General features: G+C 33.4%; 1 protein-coding gene across 1 annotated transcript in view; it reads left to right on the top strand.

The window, feature by feature from the left end:
* LOC132697914 (protein apterous) overlaps positions 1 to 26,566 on the top strand; it is a 251,214-nt gene that overhangs the window by 96,953 nt on the left and 127,695 nt on the right. The gene's annotated exons all lie outside the window — the stretch shown is intronic.

Genomic DNA, 26,566 nt, shown 5'->3' with positions numbered 1-26,566 from the left:
GTATATAGGTCAGGTTTTAAATTTTACTCGGACCGGTTTCAGGGTGTAAATTATTTTAACTCTTGTACCGGCTCATCTCGAAGACCGCGTTCTGACTCCAGCTTTCTTGTAGCCCAAAATTAGTTTATACTTGAAAACAAAATTTATTAATAACAAAGTTATAAATAATATAATATAATAACTATAATACGTTTTTTGTTTTTTGTTTTATTGCATAAGCAACTTTACATAAAAGTCTGAAAATTTTCCCAGTTAATATTTATTTAGAATTTAATAGTAAAGAAAACATGTCTATTACGAACTTTGGTTGTTTTTGGTTAGGTTACCTACTGATAGATGATTTCCAGGTTAAGTATTTTGGACAGCATAAAATCGTACAAAACGTCGACAATTTAATCAATCTGTATTATCATTTGTGTGCAAGAATTAAAATTTTGTAAGTAAAGAAAACATGTCTATAACCAATTTTGGTTGTTTTTGGTTAGCTTACCTGCTGATTGCTTATTTCCAGGATAAATATATTGGAGAGCATACAATACTACAAAACTTCGACAATTTAATCAATATGTATTGTCATTTGCTTGCAAGAATTTAGAATTCAAAAGTAAAGAAAACATGTCTATAACCAATTTTGGTTGTTTGTGGTTAGCTTACCTTCTGATAGCTGATGTTCAGGTTTAATATTTTGGACAGCATACAATATTACAAAAGGTCGACAATTTATATTATTATTTATCTGCAAGAATTTAGAATTTGTAGGTAAAGAAAACACGTCTATAACCAATTTTGGTTGTTTTTGGTTAGCTTATGTTCGACAGCATACAATACTACCAAACTTCGACAATTTAATCAATATGTATTGTCATTTGTCGGAGCTGGAGCGTACTGCGAGACAACGGGATCGAGCTTGTCGGTCCCTCTGGGTCAGTACTGCACTGTGTTTCAGGCGGAAATTTTCGCTTTATTGATGGCTGCCAGAGAGGTGCTTCGGCTCAACCACGGAAGCAGGAGAGTCTTCTTCTGCTCGGATAGTAGGGCTGCACTCATGGCGCTGAAGTCAGTGCGTACGTTCTCCTTGTTGATAAAGGAGTGCAAAGGGGTACTGAGTAGAGAAAGGTCATGTTGGTCTGGGTCCCAGGTCACACTGGTATCCGGGGCAATGAGGCAGCGGACGCCTTAGCCAGAGAGGGCTCCTCGCATAGGCATATAGGGCCAGAGCCCCGCTTGGGGATCGCCCCGTGTGTGATGCGGGGAGCTCTCGAAGCCTGGGCGAGAGACCGGGCCGCGGGGGGCTTGAGAGTTATTATGATGGATGGGCCCGCCCTTCCTCGGACCAGGGAGCTGCTTAGACTGGCCAGAAGGGAGTGTAGAGCACTAACAGGGGCCTACACAGGACATTGCAGGCTTAGGAGGCATCTTTGCTTGCTAGGTATTGGAGACGACCCGGAGTGTAGGTGGTGCATGGAAGGGGAGGAGACCCCGTACCGAGTGCCCTGCCTTGACATGGGCAAGATTGGGAGTCTTCGGGACTCAGTGCACGGTATTGGGCTAAAGGAGTTGCTGACCTTCTATGGGAGGGGCGGCATTCTGGACGCCCTCTAGAGCGGCCTGGGGGCACAACGGGCCCATCTGGTGGCCTAAATGCTTGGACGCCCGCGAGGGTGCTCCCCTTTAATATTAATACCAATACCAATTGTCATTTGCAAGAATTTAGAATTCAAAAGTAGAGAAACATGTCAATCAGTATGTATTATCATCTGTCTGTAAGATTTTACCATTTGTAGGTAAAGAAAACATGTCTATAACCAATTTTTGTTATTTTTGATTAGATTACGCACCGATTTCTGACTAAAATTTGGTTAAACGTCGGTCGCTCAATACAGCTTATATATATTTAAGTTGCTAACAGTGTTACGCGCACACAGCACAGATTTAACTGAGATGAAGCCAAACGGTTATAGAGAACTCTTTAATTTTTTACATTAAAAACATATTTGGACAGGGACTTCGGCGAATAATAATCGATTTTATATAATATATTATTATTATCAAAAAATACATTAAGCACAATATTATTAATGAGATATAGCTTCATTTTTGTAGAAGTTTTTTTTATTTGTAGGTACATTTTTTCTTTTACAAAGTGGTAAATCACACAATTTGCAAAATGAAAGTTGCGGACGATTTTCGATATCTTTAGATGTATTTGACAATTCTGTTTGGGAGTTAGTTTGTCCATTCTTCCATGACATTACAGTGATACGCTTTTCTTGCGAATTTTGCCATTCCCTTTACACATGTTCTGTGTAGCGTTATACTTTAGCTAATACTAATAACAATTTTTATTGATCGATTTACCACTTCAAATTTTAAAATGCTTAAATTTTGCTCGACCAACGGTGCGAAATTTGGTAAAATGTTTATTAGCTATTTGTTTAATTAATGATGAAGTGAAAGAATAGACTGTCTACACTGTCTATATACTATCTGCGCTTTTTTTTAATTTTGCAACAGTTATATAGAATGTGTTAATTTGGTTGAGATCGGGAGAGAATTTACAAATTATGTGCAAAACTGGGCAATATTCAAAGAACATCATGTGGGAGAACAGATGCTCTGTTATTGATGGTAGGGAAAATCAATTTTACTTAAAATTGAGGAAATGAGTTGTGATGGGGCTCCATCTTACTTCGAAGTCAAAGTTTAACGCACAATTGTTAAACTTAGGATCTGGTTTCGATATGTTGACGATACCTTCATCATATGGAATGGAACCGATAGACTGCTATATTACTTTCTCGATAATTACGGTTGAGAAAGAGATGTCCTAGTAAGTAGAAATAATAGTTCTATCGGCACCTCTACGTATCTACGAATCTAGCAACTAGGAATCATCCAAACACTCTGCAAAATAGCAACCACAATATGAATTAACCATCAGAATTTTTCCGGTATTAAAAATGATTTGCTTCATAATGGCTACGCTCAACAATATATCGTTGTAAATAGTACTCGAATAGTATCTACCAAATACCCGGCGAATGTGGAGTCCTATATCGGAGCAACAAAAAGACCTTTAGACCAAATCCAATCGTCAGAAATCGCGTAAACATGTATGGATCAAACAACACAACCTAAAAGTCATACGTTTGAAAATTTCCATATGAAACACGATACTTTGAACTGTGAAAACAAGATTGCTTTCGAAAACTCGTCGCTGGGCGGGGCAAGTTCGTAGCGCCTAGCGCGAAGCAGCTTTTTAATATAAAAAGAAAGAGCTTCGTGGTTTCTTGTGGTAAAAGGACGCATTGTTTTTCTATCGTGCTCCTGCGGACCACTTTGGAACTTTCATGCAGTCGTCGTAACAGTAAATGACGTCATCGCGTCTAAATTAAGGGCGAGAAATGGTTGTTTTCATTTGGAGTTTTTCAAATATCTCGAACAGAGGCTGTGATAAAGGAAAACCGTGAATACAAGTATCGTTGCTCTCGCCTATAACACTGTGGAAACCAATTTGTCAATTTTTTTAATAATTTTGATTTACGGCTCAATTTACTCTGGAAACGGACAGGATTTTTGTCCATAACTGAATATAATCAAAAAAATGCTCGAAATAAAAATTATAGTACTGGATCATCCGCAACTGCTGGTTAAAGCATTTTTCCGTTCGGAATAATAGTTTTGGAAACCAAAATTGCCCAAAAAAAAATTCAAAAATTAAAAAAATATACTTTGCGGTACTTGTTCGCGCCAACTTTAATGGTTTAGATGTGGGTCTGGACTTCTTCTTCTCTGCTAAATCTGAAGAATAGAAGTTTATAGCATTGGGTCTTGCCAATCTTCTGATACACAATTTTTTTCTATCTCATACACCATTTTGGAGAAATGGTATTTTTTTTAGATCCATGCAAACGCGGTTTTTAACTTTTTGAAAATACTTATCTACCCCCAGCCCCCCATTTTCAATAGGTTCCGTCACGGGGCAAGGTTGCATATATGTGCCAAATATGAAGTCGATGGCTTCAAATTTCGGACACAACGCCTTTGTATGTCAATTTCTTATCGCTGCTATCGATGTAACTTAATTGTGCATGAACCCTACATAAGGTGTCTTTCAAGTCTCGCCAAACCTCAAAGTTACGGCAAATTTTGTAACATATTAAAATTTGCACAAATAAGTTGTCGAATGATATTTTTTCAAATGTCTCGCGCGGTCTGTGTAATGACGAAACCTGAAACTCTCTCTCGATACAGTTTGCGACCTGTTCAGTTTTTCATTTATCGTCAATAATTTACTCACAAAAACGGAAATTTTAAGGAACTTTTAGATTTTCTGTCAATAATCGATACACTCTGTATATTTTTCAAACAATGTTCGAAATAGGGGTGGATCTCCCACGTTTCCTGGTATATGATTTTTTCCAATAGAGTAAGTGGTTTTCCAGAAAATGCTTGTTTTCTGAAACCATGCAGTAACGCCGAATAATCAATGACGTCATCGCCTCTCAATTGAGAGCAAGAAATTGTGATTTTCATTTGGATTTTTTCAAATATCTCGAACGGCGTGTGCGATAGATGAAACCCGTATATTTAAAAATTGTAGCTCTCGATGTAGCTTATTACACTGTTTAAACCAATTGGGCATATTTTTTACGAATTTTTAATTAGGGCTAACAATTTAATAGCGAAAAGGACGCTTTTCACAGTGGATAGCTTCAAATTTCGGACACTTATCGTGTTTCATAGCAAAGTCCAAAAAACAGACGAAAATCTAAAAAAAGGGATGGACGCCTTGGTTTGATCCGACTCATTTTTTACTTTTTTTGTGTACCTCGTGCACGGATTAAAGGGAGCCAAATTTAAAGGTCGTGCTGCAAACCTTTCAAAAGATATAGCCAATTAATGCCATGTCTACAGAATAACGGAGAACAGAAAAAAAATATTTTTTTTTGACGCTGATCATTTCCGTACCTACCGTTGGCGAGATACAAGTTTCGTGGCCAAGGGCGTATACTTTCGAAAAATTCGATTTCATCGATTTTTCGAAAGTAACAAGTCGTGATTTTTTTTTAGTAGAGGTCGTGGTCCTTGGATGGCTTGGATAAAGCACAGGAACGGTACGAACGGGTTATCAAGTCACCAGGTCTTCCCGTTTTCCCTTTTCATTTACCGTGGAAAGCGGGAAATTTTTTGTCGGCACGCGCGTAAATATTCCAGCCGCCCGCAATTATCGCGTATTACCGGCGTTCCTCGATTGATATTAAGAAGAATTTTATAATTACCTATAAGGTATTAACTTATCTGCCAGATGACTGCTCTGGTCCCGTACGAACGGATAATTGCGGAAGAAAATTACAAAATATAGCGGGTTAGTTAGTTATACGTAGGAAAGTAGTATATCGCTCGCATAGGTAGCGGCCAAGGTTGTGTTATTATTTATTTATCGTGTAGAAATAAGGAATCGATCACGCGCTGAAATAACAGAAGTAATAACCGCAATTTTTTATAATCTCTGTACACCTGTATACACGTATATATACATGGTTAACAGTGCAACGTTAAGTATAAGTATAATAGTACCACTTACGCTAGTTAGGGCATACTGTCTTTCACAATATGGTCTTTAAATATTGGGTTATTCGGAAAGTCATTTCGTTTTTTTTTTTGGGGAACATGAAAGACAGTTTTCGTATAATGAATAAATATTTTATTAAATTATATATTGGCCGTTCTGGTCCGACACCTTTTGCCATCTTTCTGGCAGTAACCTAATTCCCCTCTCATAAAAGTTTTGGTCCTTGCTGGCAAAAAACTGGTTCAGGTGGTTTTCGACATCTTCATTTGAAGTAAAGGTGTTGCCATCCAAAAAATTTTGCAGGGACCGGAACAAATAGTAGTCGGAAGGCGCCAGATCTGGAGAATATGGTGGACGTTGCAGTACGTTCCATTCAAGCTGTAAAAGTTTTTGGCGAGTGACCAAACTTGTGTGAGGTCTCGCATTATCCTGGTGGAACACTACACCCTTCCTGTTGATTAGTTCGGGCCTCTTCTCTTTAAGTGAATCATTCAATTTGTCCAGTTGATGACAATAGACTTCTGAATTAATCGTTGTATTGTCCGGCAAAAGCTTAAAAAAAACGATTCCTTTGACATCCCACCAAACGGAGAGCATCACCTTTTTTTGGTGAATGTTGGCTTTTGACACGCTTTGAGCCGGTTCATCTTTTCTGCTCCATGACCTCTTGCGTTTAACATTGTTGTATACAACCCATTTTTCGTCCCCGGTAATAATCCGCTTCAAAAATGGATCATTTTCTTGACGTTTGAGGAGCGAATCACACACGTCAACGCGACGACACAAATTTCGCTCCGTAAGGGCATGGGGCACCACACATCGAGCTTCGAGGTTAAGCCCATGCCTTTCGAATGGCCATAAACAGTCGAATTCGACAAATTTAATCTCTCACCGATCTCTCGTGTGGTTATTCGCCGATTTGCATCAACTAATGCCTTTATCGCATCTTTGTCAGCTTCGACCGGCCTTCCAGACCGTGGTGCATCTTCGACATCAAAATTGCCGGATCGAAATTTTGCAAACCAGTTCTGGCACTGGCGTACTGTTAACATGCCTTCTCCATACACATCCGTCAATTTTTTTCTCGCTTGGACAGCATTTTTACTTTTTCTGAAGTAAAAAAGTAAAATATGATGAAAATGCTGCTTATTGCTCTCCATATTTAAAAGGGCACCAACCAAAAACTACTGCGTAGAATTAATAGAACTTTTTCACACACAAGCCTTGCCATATCAGCTCTCAAGACATATAATGGTTATGCGGCTTAAGTGTGAAGTTGGTTTCGAAAAAACGTAATTAAGTCCTCTGAAGGGAAAAAACGAAATGACTTTCCGAACCACCTTATATATTTGTTTTATGTATAGCTTTAGATATACCTTATCTCCGAAACTGTAGGGAATGGAGACAAAAGTTAAATACAAAATTTAATTGGGGCATTACAGACTTTCAATTTATTTTAATATTGTATATACAGAGTGTTTCGTTTTTCGCGGTCGGCTATCAACTTCCTTATTTTAAATGGAACGCCCGGTACATTACTTCGTTTTTGAACTCTGTACAAAATTCTAAACATACTTTGTGTATAATGTCCTATACCTAAGTCTAACCGTTTCTGACATTTTTAATTTTTTATGCCAAATATGACCTTTGCAAGATCTAAAACATCTGCCAGTTTCTTCATTCGGAAGCATATACTGTTTCACTTGAATAAGTGTTGTTGTAGACAAATGACTCGAATAACAGATTTCATAATAAATTTCGATACATAATAATACAGGGAACGCGAAAAGTAAGATTAAAAATGAAATTTAAAAAAATTTCCAAGAGACTTTTATTTTAATGGAACTTACCCATTTTTATAATCTTGTCATATTTAGCATCAAAAATTAAGGCAACTTCATATAAAGTTGTATATGACTAATATTTTTACTTTTTGAAATATTTCCTTTTAAATATTTGTCACAAATAATATGCTGTTGCCATAGAAGTTCATTTAGCGCAAGGTGGCTATGACGGCGTTTAAACGAAACAAGTGCTAGAACGCTGCTTGCGTATTATGTCTACTATAGAGGAAAAGATTGATATGTTAGAAGGTTATATTAGAAAATTTCCATTAAGAAGACGCCCAGAAGAAAAGATCTTCCACAGAATTTACCAACACTTTAGAGAAGTTTGAAGAAAGAAAAAAATGTACATCGTCATATTTTGAATAATTAAGAGGAACTTAATATTTTGTTGAATTTTGCAGAGACCCCTAAAGACTTAACCCGATTCTCTCAGAAATGTTATTATCTATTTAAAAACCCTTTTCACTACTTGTTTTGCTCAAAAGGTCGGACATATTGAACAACTGGTAGAAAAATTGTTATCCTTTATAAACTCTAATTTTTTATTGATAATCCATTAACAAAACCAACCTATCGCTATCGCTAATCTTTATTAGATTATGGTCAACTATGAAATGGTAAATCATAGTGGCAGCACTTTAGAAATTGTTTTCTGCAAACGCCGTCATAGCCACCTAACACTTACTTTACTTATATTGGAACGGCATATTATTTGTGATAGACAAATGTTTAAGAAGAAATATTTCAAAAAATAAAAATTTTGAGCATATACAACCTTATATAAAATTGCCTTAATTTTTAATTCTAAATATGACAAGTTTCCATTTAAAAAAAAGTTTTTGGCATTTTTTTTTTAATTTCATTTTTAATCTGATTTTTCGCGTATCGAAATTTCTTATGAAATCCGTTATTCCAGTCCTTCGTCGACAACTTAACAACAACAAACTTCGTCAAGTGAAACAAAAAATGCTTCCCAATGAAGAAAATTCATTCTTCGCATAAAAAATTAAAAATGTCAAAAACGGTTAGACTTATGCACAAAATATGTTTGGAATTTTGTGTAGAAGTCAAAAATTAGCATGCCAGGGGTTCGATTTAAAATAATATAGTGGAGACTCGCCCCCGAAAAATAAAACACCCTGTACATACAAAATTAAAATAAATTAATGATTTGTAATACTCCATTTAACTTTGGTATTTAACTTTTGGATCCATCCCTTATAATTTCTGAGATAAGGTATATCTAGCAAATTGATCACATGCTAAAGACTAACAAAAATCGACCATATTAAAAAATGAATCTCTTATGTCAGTGAGAAACAACAACAGAATAGTATATTATGCAACAAGTGCGGTAAACGGCATTTGACTCACGAGTTTATTTCACACGAGCGGAGCGAGTTTTTAATAAACGAGTGAGTTATACTATACTTTTTCTACGACCATTAGTTTTTGGGTACATTTTCGCAAAACAACACGAATACATTGTCAGAATTGACAAACTTCAAAATTCAAGTCGTAGGAAATTTCTCCGAAAACATCCGATTGCTCCCAAACCCGTGCGGTAAAATCCCGGAAATGGCCGAAGTGACTCGGATTCATGGTAAAGCGACGCTTCCCGCCCGCTAGATCGGTGCGTAATTAGGTGTTCGTAATTTAAAGAAACTTAATTTGAATGGTTGCTATGCTAACCACGCCGTTGGCGAGTGATGTTATAAGGTAACAATATTAAAATTTTTATAATTACATTATATTTAGTTAAATTAAACAAATTGGCTATGTTTTTTAACAGACAAAAACGTTATTGTGTACAAATCAATTTTTTCAGTTCATTCAGTTTTTTTTATTAAATGAACTAGTTCATTTTCGTCTGGATCATCCTAATGTGACGAAACTACTTATATGGAGTATACTGAATACTTTGTTCGAATGTCTTTCTTTGAATTTATCATAAAAACTAGATGTTGTCCCAGATGTTTTGCTACCCAAAGAACTTGACCAAAAAAATGAATTTACTTTTTGAAACAATATAAATAATTATAATTAGTGTCGAGACAGAATTTAGTGTTACTAGTTTTTAGATATTTGCCTTTACCCGCCAGAATTGACATTTTTTTTTAAATAAAAAGGATGAAAAAATTAAATTATTTTTGAAAATATCGAAAAATTTTAATGGAAGAAGTTTCCTTTTTCTTAGTACATCCTACCTTAATAACACAAGAATCAAACCACTTGAATGGTGGATAAACGCTATACTTCATGTTATTTTCACGAATTGGAGTAATAAATTATACAACAAGCATTCTGAAGTTTTTGTAATCGATTCTTAGTACAGACCTCAAGATAAGTTGGCTTAATTTAATATCGACAGGAATAAGGATTCATATATTTTTTGAGAAATTTAAATCGTAAATTATGTTTCGATATAGGGATCCTAGGGATTGAAATAGCGAAATTTTTCTCAGAGATATAAGTTTTTTCGGAAATAGTAGCTCCATTCCGCGTCAGAAGTGTAAAAAGTCAAAAAATTTTGGTTGCAAAAATTGTTTATTTTTCCCTTTTTTGTTACTATTGTTTTGTATTTTATAATTGGATATTTTCCAACAGAGCAATCGAAAATTGATAGTAAAATGCACAATCGCGAATCAAAAAAATCGCGCTCCGGCGTGCGTGGATCGTCTTACGTATTTAAGTGGGTACGTCGTGAAAGTTCCCATCCTATTCCTATTAGCGCATGTTCGCAATGTCCGTCCGCGTATAGGCAAGATCAAAGGAAACGTCAAGGAAATTTAAACATCACTTGTCAAGGAGCGGAGAGAATAAGTGGGCATGGCTCATTTTATACCTTAGAGGTTCGTTTCGCCGAAAGTAAAACGAGTCGTTGAAAATATGTGACGATGACCCTCTCGATTCGGAAAGGAAACAGGTTCCTTTTCTGTTTGACTGCACTTACCGACCGAGTGTTTGTTTGATTTCGATTTTTAAGTTGTCAGAAATCGTTAGGAAACGTTTTAATGCGGCAATTTTGGGGTCGCGATTGTTGACGCATCGGATTATGCGCTAAGCAATTGTAAAAATACAAGTACAGTGCGAACAGAGATCAGAATTTTGCTGTTTTAACTTAAAATTCAATAATATAATTTAGTGTTTTATCTAAAACGTTTCAACTGTAAAATTTTAGAATTCGGGATCTCAATTTACTCAAACTTTCGTTTTTTACTTTGAAATTTTAAAAATTATTCGCTCTTAGGGTCAAATTTCAACTTAGAACTCGAAATTTTGAGGGAAAATTTGGATTTATAACCCAAAATTTAAAATTCAGATTTTAGATTAAAATATATTCCTTTACAGTCAAATTTCAACTCGAAATGTTTTATTTTGAAATTTTAAAATTTGTTGCATTTGGTTCAATTTCGACTTATAACTCGGTATTTTACCCAAAAATGGCCTGTTTTAAGTTATGATCTGTTCATAGATATAAGAAAGTGACCAATAGCCTTTGAACGGATTATCCAATATCATTAACATACAATGCAACAAGATTATTGTTATTGATTAAGGAAATTATTTAAAATTAATTATTAATTAAGGTAATAATCTTGTTGCATTGTATGTTGATGACCACCCTTGGATAATCCGTTCAAAAGCAATTGGCCACTTTCTTCTATCCATGAACAGACCATACCCCAAAATTTCGTGTTTTATTTCGAAATTTTAAAATTTATCACTTTTAGCATAAAATTTCGTCAACACGAAAATGTCGGGGTAAAATTTCGATTTATAACTCAAAATTTAAAATCAGGATTTCACATTAAAATTTCGCGTTTGTTTTATAGTAAAATTTCAGCTTATAACTCGAAGTTTTAAAATGCAATTTTTGTTGTTCCAATTTACCTCAAAATATTTCATTTTGAGATTTGAAAATTTATTGCCTCTCGGGTTATTTTCTTCTTACAACGCGAAAATTTGGGGTAAAATTTGGATTTATAAGTCGAAATTTTACTCAAAGTTCTAATATAAAACGCAATTTTGTGGTTTAAGTTACCTCAAAATTTCGTGTTTAATTTTGAAATTTTAAAATTTATTACTTTTAAGATAAAATCTCGTCAACACGAAAATGTTGGGGTAAAATTTCGATTTATAACTCAAAATTTAAAATCAGGATTTCACATTAAAATTTCGCGTTTGTTTTATAGTAAAATTTCAGCTTATAACTCGAAGTTTTAAAATGCAATTTTCGTTGTTCCAATTTACCTCAAAATATTTCATTTTGATATTTGAAAATTTATTGCCTTTCGGGTCATTTTTTTCTTACAACTCGAAAATGTGGGGTAAAATTTGGATTTATAAGTCGAAATTTTACTCAAAGTTCTAATATAAAACGCAATTTTGTGGTTTAAGTTACCTCAAAATTTCGTGTTTAATTTTGAAATTTGAAAATTTATTACTTTTAAGATAAAATCTCGTCAACACGAAAATGTTGGGGTAAAATTTCGATTTATAACTCAAAATTTAAAATCAGGATTTCACATTAAAATTTCGCGTTTGTTTTATAGTAAAATTTCAACTTATAACTCGAAGTTTTCAAATGCAATTTTCGTTGTTCCAATTTACCTCAAAATATTTCATTTTGATATTTGAAAATTTATTGCCTCTCGGGTTATTTTCTTCTTACAACGCGAAAATTTGGGGTAAAATTTGGATTTATAAGTCGAAATTTTACTCAAAATTCTAATATAAAACGCAATTTTGTGGTTTAAGTTACCTCAAAATTTCGTGTTTAATTTTGAAATTTGAAAATTTATTACTTTTAAGATAAAATCTCGTCAACACGAAAATGTTGGGGTAAAATTTTGATTTATAACTCAAAATTTAAAATCAGGATTTCACATTAAAATTTCGCGTTTGTTTTATAGTAAAATTTCAGCTTATAACTCGAAGTTTTAAAATGCAATTTTCGTTGTTCCAATTTACCTCAAAATATTTCATTTTGAGATTTGAAAATTTATTGCCTTTCGGGTTATTTTCTTCTTACAACGCGAAAATTTGGGGTAAAATTTGGATTTATAAGTCGAAATTTTACTCAAAGTTCTAATATAAAACGCAATTTTGTGGTTTAAGTTACCTCAAAATTTCGTGTTTAATTTTGAAATTTTAAAATTTATTACTTTTAAGATAAAATCTCGTCAACACGAAAATGTTGGGGTAAAATTTTGATTTATAACTCAAAATTTAAAATCAGGATTTCACATTAAAATTTCGCGTTTGTTTTATAGTAAAATTTCAGCTTATAACTCGAAGTTTTAAAATGCAATTTTCGTTGTTCCAATTTACCTCAAAATATTTCATTTTGAGATTTGAAAATTTATTGCCTTTCGGGTTATTTTCTTCTTACAACGCGAAAATTTGGGGTAAAATTTGGATTTATAAGTCGAAATTTTACTCAAAATTCTAATATAAAATGAAATTTTGTGGTTTAAGTTACCTCAAAATTTCGTGTTTAATTTTGAAATTTGAAAATTTATTACTTATAAGATAAAATCTCGTCAACACGAAAATGTTGAGGTACAATTTCGATTTATAACTCAAAATTTAAAATTCAGATTTTACATTGAAATTTCGCGTCTTAAAATGTATATTTTCATAGTCAAATTTAAAATTTTGTGTTTTGAGTCGAAATTTTACCTCAACATTTCTTGTTTCGTCTCAAAATTCTAAAATAAAATCAAATTTTGTGGTTTAGTTACCTCAAAATTTGTGTTTTATTTCGTAATTTTAAAATTTATTGCTTTTAGGATTAAGTTTTGCCATACAACACGCAAATATTGTGATAAAATTTCTCAAAATTTCAAATTCAGATTTTATATTAATTTTTTTAATGTACCTCAAAATATTTTATTTTGAAATTTGAAAATGTATTGCCTTTGGAGTCAATTTTGACTTAAAACTTGAAAATTTTGAAAATGATTGGCTTTTAGGGTCAAATTTCAACTTACAACACGAAAATTTGACGCAATATTTGGATTTATAACCCAAATTCAGATTTTATCTATAGTCAAATTTCGACTTATAATTCGGAATGTTTTATTTTGAAATTTATTGCCTTTTGGGTCAATTTGGACTTATAACTCGAAAATTTTCGCCTTTTAACTCGGCGTTTTACCTTAAATTTTTCTGATTTAAATCTAAATTTTACCTCAAAATTCCTTGTTTCATCTCGAAACACTAAAATGAAATGAAATTTGATATTTTGGGTTACCCCAAAATTTCCTGTTTTATTTCCAAATTTTAAAATTTATTGCTTTGCATTGCATTGCAATGGATTTTCAACAGGTAAAAGCCACCTCAGTTCAATTTTCGAAATTTTACCTCAAAATTCTTATTTCATCTCAAAATTCTAAAATGAGATGAAATTTTTTCGTTTTAAGTTACTTCAAACCGATATTACTCTATTTATTATTAGTACGGTGACTATTTCATTATGTTTTATTTTGTTTTTATATTTTAGCTAGCTAAGTGCTGTTAATAATAATAAACTTTCCTCTCAAATTTTAATAAAAATTTTCTCCGTCCGATCGGCTCATATTTCGTTCCACCAAGGCCGACTTCGAGATCGTTCGATGTAAAACTAAATAAAACGCGACCCGTTCAAAAATCCAGTTATGCACGAGGCTCATTGGAACAATTAATAATACTTATTGATATGCCCGCAGGCAACCGGCTAAAGACAAATATATACGAACTGGAAATATTCATCATGTTAATATCCTTTGTAAAGGCGGCTCTGAAACGTATTTTATTCGAAAAAGCGGTTAAGAGAATTTATGCGGTATGCCGGACCTTCCCTTTTGTTTCTTTTAACTTTTGGCTTCAATAGCGGTAACACGTATTTAAAATAATCGCCGCCGATGTGTAAGCTTCGCGCGAGCCTTTAAAACCAGTCGTTCTCACTTAATATCGCGGTCGCCACCTTTATTATTATTTTTTTTTTAATTCAAAATGATATTTAATAAACCGGTGGTTTCTTTTGTTGCCCCCTTATCGGCGCTGATTTGTTTTCCGATTCTGAAAAAAGGCCTCCGCATTTCTTGAACCGTAATGACGTGTAATAAGGCGGCACCAACTCAAGCGATTTTCTGCTGATTTGCTTTATACGAAAGAATTTTAGATGCAGACGCAGTGAAAACAATATTGGGCAAAGGAAAAAAGGCATAAATGTCCTAGGATATTGCGAGAGGATGTTAATATTTTATTAAATTTTTCGAAAGATAAATTGTTAGATTTGAATGTCATGAAGTGTCATTTGCGCATGTAAAATGGCCACTTTTTAGAAATAGAAACTGAATAAAGTCACTATAAAAGATTACAAAATAGTAAGGTCCCAAATGCGCACTCTAAACTTGCTTGTTTTTACACGAAATATTCATTTAAGAAAATCAAAAGGAATTGTACTGAAGTGACTTTTACTTGATGAAAATCCATTTAAAATAGTTAAATAAGAACAAACGTTGTTCAGATTTGCACATAAATATATTTAAATGACACCTGTTTCGGCAACACCGTGCTTTCATCAAATGCGGTGTTGCCGAAACAGCTGTCATTTAAATATATTTATGTGAAAATCTGAACAACGTTTGTTCTTATTTAACTATTTTAAATGGATTTTCATCAAGTAAAAGCCACTTCAGCACAATTTTTGAAAGAAGCTGATAATAGCTTCCTGGCTATTTGGTGGTACTTTAAGCTTTTACTACGTTGCCGATTATATTCACAAAGGATAAAGGCACGGTGTTGCCGAAACAGCTGCCATTTAAATATATTTATGTGAAAATCTGAACAACGTGTGTTCTTATTTAACTATTTCAAAAGGAATTCCTTAAACTTGCTCACTGCATTTGAAAAAGAGAACTCGACACTGGAATTTTACCAAGGCAATTGAATTATTTTAACTTTACGGTTTATACGAGGTGTGCTCAAAAGTAAGGTAATTCTTAAGTTTTATCAAAAAGTATTTATTTATTTATCAAAATTAATGTTGTACCCTTTCCGCAGATAACACACTTCTGCCAACGTTTTTTCCAATCCTGGTAAGCACTTTTTGGTATAGCCTTGAGTTTTTCCAGCGATTTTTCTTCTCCTATCTTTCATGGGTTTCTTGAGTTTTGGAAACAGGACATATCCGTTTCTGTTTCTGGCCAAAAAGTTACACACAAGCGGATACATTATCGCGATGCAAAGTCCATGAATTGGTTTGCCACAATTCCGGGCGTTTTGTTTATATTGCTTCTCATAAACGGGGCATAACTTTAAGGTATTACTCTTTATTGACCCAACGACCTTGTAGTAAGAACTCTTGATGTACTACGCCGCAATAATCAAAGAAAACAGTGACCTTAACTTTTGATGGAACTTCGATCTTGGCGGTTCTGGATTCTTCCGTTGGGACGACTTTGGTTTTGAGGACATAACAATATACCCATGATTCGTCACCTTTTTGAGCGATGCTCCTTCGATAGTCCTGCCCAGAAGTTCATAGAACATTGTGCCAATAAAGATGCCGACGTCCTCAGCCACTTCTGTAATAGTGAAACTAACCAAAACTAACGCTTCTGTCACACAATAAAAAGTAAACCTACAAACTGGCTGAAACTGTGCACATATGTTAGGGATGTGTGTACCAACATAACAAATAAAATCGAAGATAGAATTTACGATTACCTTTTAACGCATATTCTGGTTAGCTTTTAAGTTAATTGTAAGGCAATTACCACTTGTTATTGAGTCTTGGGCCTGTAAGCTGAATTGAAATGTAGAAATTTTAAAAACAAAATGAATAATTCACGAATATTTGACGTTGGAATTAGAGATTCCCAATTGGTTTAAGATCCGGTCGGTAAGCTGGTCTAACTATTTGTTCAATATCCATTTCGTATAAATATTCGTTAACGATATGTTTTATTTTTTAGTCTTCTGATTAAATTTCTAGATTGTTTAACAAAACAAAAACTTAGCTTATTGAGTGATAATGTTAATGATAATGAATGACAATGAAATAAAATAATTAAAATTATTACGAATTTCTGTTTCTGTAATTTAGGCTGGGAATAAGAAGATATCGAGATTTCATTGGTTGGCTTTCACTACACTTTGATGGAAAAACGGCGTATTATATTGCATTTAACTTTTTAGAGATTTTTACACTTTTCACTAAGGTATAGTATTGGGGACGGTTTCTCAAAGGATATAGCGGCAATATAATTTCTATTGTTTATTTAGGTTGGTATAATATAGAAAAAAATAATAACATTAAATTCATAGCTAGGAATATCTTATACATAATTACATTTTTATTATGAATGTCTAAATCGAATTGTGTTTCACTATCAGAGTCGTCATTGAAGTTTATTATTTCCATCATCATCAGTTGCTTGGTATGAACATTTAGCGAAAACTGCAACACCAAGTTTGTACGAGAATACATTTTACATATTTAATATCAAATATTTCCATCGAACACCCGGTAGCAATGCAAATCGATGAAATATAATAATTACGCGTCTAACATGCTTGTAGGATGTGGATTTCATTGGAAAACGTGTACTTACTAGTAAGCTTTCAATTACAGTTCTGGTACAAGCTATATATTCTCGTGCAGTTTTACTGACAGGTATTAATAAAGTTCCCAACGTATCATTTTGTCATATGTTAATATGCATAAAATATAATTTTTTTTAGACTACGATCATTACGCATAATTATAGTGCGGTTATTGGCACAGTTATCTCTATGGTGGATATCCGCGTCTATGAGTCTCAAAAATTTGATTATTAACTAACTAACCGTCAGTTATACAGTGTGTTTAAACTTAAGGAAGGTAATTATTTCTTGAACATAAAAGTTAGTGTGGTAATAAATGTAGGCTCAAAAGAAGAGAAATATGTGTTAAATACATAATATTTATTTTATGTTTTATTTAAAAACTTTTTGGTCTCCTGCAACTTACAGTTTCCAATTAAAAAAGTAAATTGTAATGTGGAAAAAGAAAATATCTTAGTTGTGTACTGTTACAAACATTTATCAATTATCTTTTAAAAGTCGATCAATTGGTGCGCAAGCCTCAATAACCTTCTTTAACAACATTTTGTTTAAATGATGTAACTCAACTAAAAACGCAATGAAAAAGCAAGACATTCAACGCAAAACAAATTTTAATAGTAAATTTTTATTTGCTACCGAGGAGCTTCCGTTTGCTTGCCCGTTCATAAAATGCACATCTGTCATTACATCCGCATTAATGTAGTTCACCATTATTAAATTAAAACTCTTTTGACATAATGACAGCTCAGGTTTAAATAGACGCTAAGAAGGACCACTATTTGTTATTTGTCACTCCTTAAAAGGGTTTTAAAGTGACTGGTGGACAAGAATATCCCAGAACTTCGTAATTTAATGAAATGATGAAAGGTCGTCGTCAGTTTTTCTCGCGTGAACTTTACTGTGCGTGGGAATGTGTTTAATAAGCCCAGGTCCACCAAAATCATTAATTTAAAAAAAATCTGCGAAATTAGCACATACTTGAAGACATTACAGCTAAAGTCACTATACTGAGGGTTAATTTATTACGAATTGGCTTTTAAAAAAATAATATTTTAAGAGTGGGTCTCACGTTGTTTTAACAAAACTAAGATACAAATTTGCACATAAAAAAAAACGAAATATTAAAAATACATAAATCACGTATATCTGGATTCATTGTGTTAAAGTGGTCGGCTAGTAGAAAACTTTTGAGTTGCGCTGCGAGGAGAATTGAAGAAAGAAGAATCATAGAGAGGTTTTTTATTTAATTTTCCTATTTTGAAAGATGCCATTCGCATTCTTACAGGTCACTGTGTTAATATAATGATTATTATCTAATTCAGAGTTATAAATACGGAGCGAATAATCCCAATATATGCACTACATCAAAATGAACACAAAATACAAATATACGTTTTTATTTTATGAAAAATTAGGAACATTAATGTTATTTGAAATAAAGCCTATTGGAATTAAACCTGTTCTCCATAAATCCCGTAATTGCAAAACATACAAATCTTACAATGACAAAATACCATTTTGTTAATTGTGTTATTAATTTTCAACCTACTTTTCTTCTAATGTTTTTTTATTTTTTTTGCAAGGAAACATTGCCATCGAAAAAGCTGGAGTTTTACTCACGCGCAGTAAATTTTTGATTTGCGTGATCTGTAAAATCCAAAAAAGTAATAACTAATATGGGTTCACATTCGTTAAAAGAACAAATTTAAAGAAATCTATCCTACTTATACAAAATATATTATTGTGATATATGTATTATAAAAAGGCAATATCTAATTGGAAATTACATTCGATTAAATTCGAAAACGAACTTCAAGAAAAAATCTTTCGCACGTCTATCCAATAAAATGTAAATTAATCAAAATTGTTAACATTAGCCACCAATGTTTTGTTTGAATACGTAATACGAAAAAACGTAATATGTTTTTCTTCTTTTAATATGGTTGAAAAATATTCACGTTTTGTACAAAAACATGCATTTTCTCCGCTCTTAAACGATCATTCGGTGAGTGTGGGGCGTTTTATCCACTAATAAAACGGGGCCGTAAAAGTTGGCGAAGGTTTGCGATCTTAGAGAGCATTTCACCACTTTGCTTCGCGCCTTTTCCTCATTTGCATTTTAAGTTCGTGGGAAAATTTTTGATATACTCAATAATTAATAATTCTGCCGGACATGGGACGGTAAAAGCACAAATCGATTAAACACAATGATTACATGTGCGTTTAACGTGGCTATAGGATGTAGGCTTCGCTGGAACACATGTACTATTACCCAGTACACCTTCAATTACATTTCTCGTGAACTATATATATATATATATATATATATATATATATATATATATATATATATATATATATATATATATATATATATATATATATATATACAAATATATAAATCAGGAATATTAGCTATTTGTTTGCAAGTACCGAAATCAATTTTATGGCCTGTCTGATGTTGGTACTTGTTTGTTTCTTATGGCTAAACGATGTTCCTCATTTTGTCGAAGACAGGTACTAATTTTTTTCAGTTCTTCATCTCTGTTCCTCTCGATTGTAAGGCTGAAGGGCCGAGCAATTAATGTATTTGCCAATGCCTGTATCTGTGATGGGTGGTGATGAGATTTAGCGCTCAGATATCTATTAGTGTGTGTTGGTTTTCTATAGACAGTGTGTTCCAAATGTCCATCTTCGGTCCTTGTGATGTGCACATCTAAAAAGGGCAGACTGTTATCCTCTTCAAGTTCTATTGTAAATTGAATCCTTGGGTGAATGGAATTCAGATGATCTAGGAATTTCAAAAGCTCCTCCTTGCCAAAAGGCCGTACAACAAATACGTCATCAACGTATCTTGTCCATAGTTTTGGCTTCAGATTTGCCTTCTCTATTGCTTTCTTTCCGAAGTAAATCATGAAGAGGTTGGCAATCACAGGTGAGAGAGATGATCCCATTGCTGCTCCATCTATTTGTCGGTAAATTTTCACGTTGTACATAAAGTAAGCGTTTTTCAGGCAATGTCTTGACAGATCTACTATGTACGGGGGAAGATCTTCGTTTTCTTCTATAAGCAAGAGTGCCTCTTCTACTGGAATGCTCGGGTAGAGGGATTTGACATCGAAACTTGCCATAATGTTGTCCTTGTCCATCCTGAGAGAACCTAAAATCTGAGTGAAATGTTCTGAGTTTTTAACATAGGAATCTGCCTTTTCCACTATGGGCTGAAGTGCGCTGGCCAGATGTTTTTCCAGCATGCATAATGGTGAATTAAAGGCGCTTACGATTGGACGGAGGGGAACCCCGTCCTTATGGATCTTTGGGAGCCCGTAGAATTTTGGGCAACGACTCGATTTTTCCCTCGGAATAAGTTTCTTCTTTGTATCCTCGTTTATTGATGAATGATATATATATATATATATATATATATATATATATATATATATATATATATATATATATATATATATATATATATATATATATATATATATATATATATATTCTCGGGCGGTTTTACCGGCAGATATTAATCAGTCTCCCGACTGGCAATTCTATGACATGCTAAAATCCATAATGCCAATTTTTTCGAAGCCGATCGTTAGGGTAATTAATATGAGCGGATTGACACAGTTATTTTTTTCATCCTCGATACGTACGAGCCCGTAGCAAAAATCGCGTTATTGATCGAACTGGTGGCGAGCAAAATTACACACTAGACGAAACTTTGCTTAAACCTACAAGCAAGTGAAAGGTAATTGCCGTCATTATCAATTCGGCGGTGCTTAAACCGTCTAAATCTAGGTCTAGATGGTGTTGTTATTGCACGTTGAAAAAGGATTTAAAAATGTTCGTTTCCCACGGATCCGAGACATTTCGGACATTTCCCGGGGCAATCGGATGTTTTCGGAGATTTTACCGCACTTTTTGAATTTTGACGTTTGTCAGTTCTGACAGTCATGTCAGTGAATGTATTCGTGTTGTTTTGCAAAAATATACCGAAAAAGTAATACACAGAAAAATATTATGGAATATATTAGGCAATTTAAATACTACGTGCTATAAGCTACAAGCTACTAGCGTAACATAATTTCTATTGTGCATTTAGGTGGGTATAATATAGAATTTCCATCTATATTTAATACATTTGCAGATATTTTTTCATCAAGAATAGAAATGTCACTTGCAATACTAAAACAAAATTAAATAAAAATCATTTATTGTACAATCATCGAAAAAGTAATAATACTCTGTCTCAAACGTAATAATTGCCACAAATTAATGTGATTTTACAACTCAAGAAATGTCTAAAAATGCTTTTTAAAAGTAAATTGTAAAATTAATACTCATATACGGTGTGTCCGCGGAGGGAGCGTGCAAGAGGAAACAATTATTTATTATTTATTATTATTATACAAAATGTCGTTCTTTAATAATGGTGTTGCTTGTTGAGAAATGAGTACTATTTAATATTTCTCTCTTGAAGCATTTTCTATTCTCAACAACCTGAATTTTTAATAATGAATAACTTTTTATCGTATAATAAAAAATGAATACCAATTTTTAATAATAACAAAAAACAAAAAACATAATCCTGATTTAGTGACCATCTAAGAACATAGTTTTATAATTATTTTTGTTAAATTATTAATTATTATTTCGAGCTTAGTACCGACATCGGGATTCTGTTTTACAAAATAACGTTGTATCATTTCCATGATTCTAGAAAAGCTCTTTGTGTAGATTAAGTTCAAAATAAAATAAACAATATTAATTTTTTAACATTCAAAATTTGGTAGTTTTGCGTTGCGCAATCACTCTTACCATGGAAAAACCATGTTCGACTTGTGAATTAAACGGAATTTTATTTCTTTTTATTTTCTCGCATTTTTTATCATAAACTTAAAATTGATCGCAAATATGGCAACCAATTTTAAATAACATATGCACTGCACTAATATTTTTTTACATTTTTTTGAAGAAAACTTTCTTTTTCTGCGTAGTAGGATGCGAACAAATTGTAGTTTTAGTCTATCTCAGCGAAGTATCGAAATTAAATTAAAGTCAGTGGCGTACATTTTTGCAAACAATGTTTGGTTTTCATTTAGTTTTGGTTAGTTGGTTAGTTAGTAAAAGCGTGTCTGAAGATATTTGAATTAGTTTGAATCATTAAAAAAAAAGTTTAATACTTTGGAAGCAATGCATTCCGGATCTACATTTTCTATTTTTTAATAAAATGTTCGGAGGAATCGCGCTCCTAAATATTGTGACTTTTTTAAACACCCCTTATATTGACAAAATTAATAAATATTGCCATCTGCTACTATTGGGAATGTATTGTATTACGGAATATCAGGTTTTCATAAAGGTATTTCAAAAAAATACATCAAACTTAGTCTCTTTGTCTCACTTTTTCTACATCTCAGAAATGTGGTGTATTTCTAATTTAAGTTGCAACAATTTTAGGCGTTCCGATTCATTTTTCTTGGATACTTGTTCCCTCGTCCTAGGCTTAGAATTTTTTCAATCAAAAACTTCCATCTTCAGGGCTTTTTGTCATATTTTTTACACCCAGCCCAGCCCAGTGGAAGTTTCGTAATAATTGTTGAACTTTCGGGAAAATTGACCCCATAATTTCGTTTTTAACATTCGAAAACCTCGCGGAATAATGTAGTAAGTACCGAGTCACGAATCACGAAAATAGGTTGTATTTTCGAAACAGAAATTTCTTGTACATCTGACAGATAACAATGCAAAACTCGGGCACCATTGATCAATGGCTCGTAACAGCGACAAGATATGATCGTGTTCTGTGAGCGGTACGAATCGATCTTCGTTTGAATGAAATATCTTAACAGGTTGGCCAACAATTACTACGGAATTATTATCGTGATTGATTTTAGCTTTGCCATTTTGTAACCTAATTATTGTTCCGATGTGGAAAACAATCGTGAAAAGGACTTTTTTTAACGAAATGATGATTTTGGGCCCATAATTTATCTACTAATGGGTGTTTTTTTTCGATGTATAGAACTTTAAGTTGGCATTACTGTTTAAGATGGCGACCGATTTAACAGCTGTCAAGTGATTTATTATCAGTTTGGTTTGGCAATTCATCATGAATAGACTCACGCCTGAACAACGCTTGCAAATAGTGCAATTTTATTTCGAAAATAATGGTTCTGTGCGGAATACGTATCGCGAACTACGTCCATTTTATCGTGGACAAAATCGTCCATCGGAGCAGTTAATTCGATTAACCATGGAACGTTTTCGCACCACGTTTACTCCTATTGATAACTCGCATCCCCAAAGACGCCCTACGGTGCGTACAGAAGAAGCTATTGCTGCTGTAGAGCGTAGCATCGAGGAAGACCCGAATGAGTCCATCCGCCATCGAGCACAGGAATTGGATCTGTATCCATTAACTTTATGGAAGATTTTGCGGAAGGATCTTGGTTTACGTGCTTACAAAATCGAACACGTGCAAGAATTGAGGCCAAACGATCATCAAGTAAGGCGTAGATTCGTCGAATGGGCCCAAAACGAGATTGCCGTTGTTCCCGATTTTCATAAGCGAATTTTGTTTAGCGATGAAGCGCACTTCTGGTTGAATGGCTACGTCAACAAACAAAACTACCGCATTTGAAGCGAAACTAATCCTCAAGTGTATGTCGAAACATCCAGAAAAACGGACTGTTTGGTGCGCTTTATGGGCTGGTGGAATCATTGGTCCGTACTTCTTCAAAAATGATGATGGCCAGAACGTTACAGTCAATGGTGATCGGTATAGAGCTATGGCTACTAAGTCTTTCATTCCTGAATTGAATAACCATGATGTCCAGGAGATGTTGTTTCAACAAGATAGCGTAACATGTCACAGAGCTCGTGCCACAATCGATGTATTGAAAGACACGTTTGGTGACGACCTAATTTCACGTTTTGGACCTGTGAATTGGCCTCCAAGATCTTGTGATTTAACACCGCTAGACTACTTTCTGTGGGGCTATGTAAAGTCATTGGTCTATGCGGATAAGCCACAAACGCTTGACCATTTGGAAGACAACATTCGCCGTATTATTGCCGATATACGGCCACAAATATTGGAAAAAGCTATCGAAAATTGGACGTCCAGATTGGACTACATCAGCCGTGCCATATGCCAGAAATCATATTTAAAATGTAATGCCACGAGATTATCTTTCGGATAAATAAAATTCATGTCAATCGAATAATCCATCGTTGTTTTATTGCAACTTAAAGTTGTATACATCGAAAAAAAACACCCCTTATTATCTCTGGTTTGCTTGTTATTGATGGTTTTCTCTTTCCTTTGTTGTACTAGTTAGATGGCTAGCTGACTTTTTGCCGCAACTCGGGAGTTGACTGCATGGTTAAGCTAGAAAGTGCTTATCCAAACATACACGGTGACCATACATGGCCGTACTGTTATATCATGTGTATTCCCTTTTCCCCACGATCCATTATATCATATTTTCTGTATGTGTTATGGAACTGATCCAATTTTCTTTCGTAACTGTCTGGGGAGCTGCCTTCCAAACAGATACTCCTGCAGTATCATCGTGCCTTGGCCTCGCTTACAATATTTCTATATAAAAATACTTTGCACTGAGCCAATACCAATTCTATGGCATTAAATATATAGTAAAGAGGCCATCTTAAAACTCGAGAGACCTATTTCAGCAATTATTTCGTCTGAAGCATACGGCAAATTTATTTTTAATTTAATTTTAATATTAATTATTAAATCTTCACCTAACTCAAAAATTTAATGGTAATTTTTTTTTTTACCGCAAATTTATTGGTCAAATGAAAACTGCGTCCGATTTTTATGTATAGCTAATAAAATATGTTACTCGTTAGGGGCGCGTCGTATACAAATATCGACAATTTTTTTTCGAAATATTTTACGGTCCGGCAGCCTTCGTTTTGAGAACAGCGATTTATTTAATCAATTATTATTTTATTTCCCTAAATAATTGGAAAATCGTTTATAATTATTGTTATTTTGCGCTGTCACAGATACGGGATTTCGGAAAAAGGTATTAATTTATTTGTATATATGTGCAATTAGGCACCTGCTGCAAACTAATGTTGCGAAAAAAATAGTTTGTGCCGTAATTATTGAGGACTTTTGGTAACAAGCTTGCACGCTAATTAACATGAACATAAAATAAATCAGGAATGCTGCTGTTTCTACTGTTTGTTTCTACTTTATATCAAAGGCATACATTTCTTAAAAGCATATATATATATATATATATATATATATATATATATATATATATATATATACATATGTGATTTTTTATTGGATGTTGTTTCTTGGACCGTCGCGTGTATGTACTCTTCAATTTTTCTTGGGTATTCGGTCTCTGGAAAACAATTAATGTGATTCTTCTAGATATTTATGAACGTTTCGATCGTAATTTCGATCTTTTTCAAAATATTCTTATTTTGTATAGGTGACATATATAACAATTAATGACATTTGACGTTGTGTTAATATATTAAAAATAAAAATAATTTGTCACCGAATATTTTATACAGATTGGAATGGCATGCAAAACAGGTACGGTTTTTTAGTATTTTTTATTATATTGGATAATTTAATTTTGTTAGTTTAAAATTGAATGATATATTTTGTTAAGCTTTTTAGAATTGGTTTTGTAATTAATTGGATTTTTGAAAGAAGAAGAAATATTGTATATGAAATTCCATGCTCTAATTGCGACAGTGTATATATAGGACAAACAAGCCGATATTTAAAAAATAGAATCAACGGACATAAGTATGACATTTTTGTCACAAAACAGCTCTTCCTACCCATTGCGAAAACACCAAACACACATTTAATTTTCAAAAAGTTAAAGTCCTACTAACAGAACCTAACACAAAAAAAAAGAACTTTATGAAAGTATAGAAATCCAAAAAAACAAAAATTCAATAAATCACAAAACAAAGATTAAGTTTTATTGTTGACATTTTGCAGGGCTGTTTTTAGTGACAAATTCATTCGGTCTAAATAAATACAAATTCGCGTTTCGGAATTTGCAATTAGTTTCATTAACGCGTTGATAATTAAACACCACAGACTATATCGGTAATTAGAAACTGCAAATCGCGGAAAATGTTTAAACACGAAGTCAATCAGGCAAAGTAAAATTTATGATTTCCTGCACAAGCGAAATGATCAAGGAAACTTTTTAATAAAACGATAAAATCGCCGTACCAAGAGAAGTCGTTCGGGTTAATATAAAGCCGCCATTACAATTAGCGAAAAAGCCAATAAACAGATTAAACACATTAGAAATTATATTTATTAAGTTAAGTAAAGTGTGAAAATCGCGATAGACACGAGAAGTATACATAGATTTTATCAATATTGCCGCGAAACACGGTAGTCTTTATATCTCCGCGTGTAAATAAAATCGACGCAGTATGTATGTGCCTATCGCATTCTTGAACGGGTTATTTGCTATATAACGCATTCCACACGTTGAATATTTTACAATTATTTTGCATCTGT

This window comes from Cylas formicarius, unplaced genomic scaffold (genome assembly GCF_029955315.1).
Source record: "Cylas formicarius isolate icCylForm1 unplaced genomic scaffold, icCylForm1.1 PGA_scaffold_2__14_contigs__length_35257938, whole genome shotgun sequence".
Classification (NCBI taxonomy): Eukaryota; Metazoa; Arthropoda; class Insecta; order Coleoptera; family Brentidae; genus Cylas; species Cylas formicarius.
Note: the sequence above shows the minus strand (reverse complement) of the source record. Positions and strands in the feature narration are given on the sequence as shown.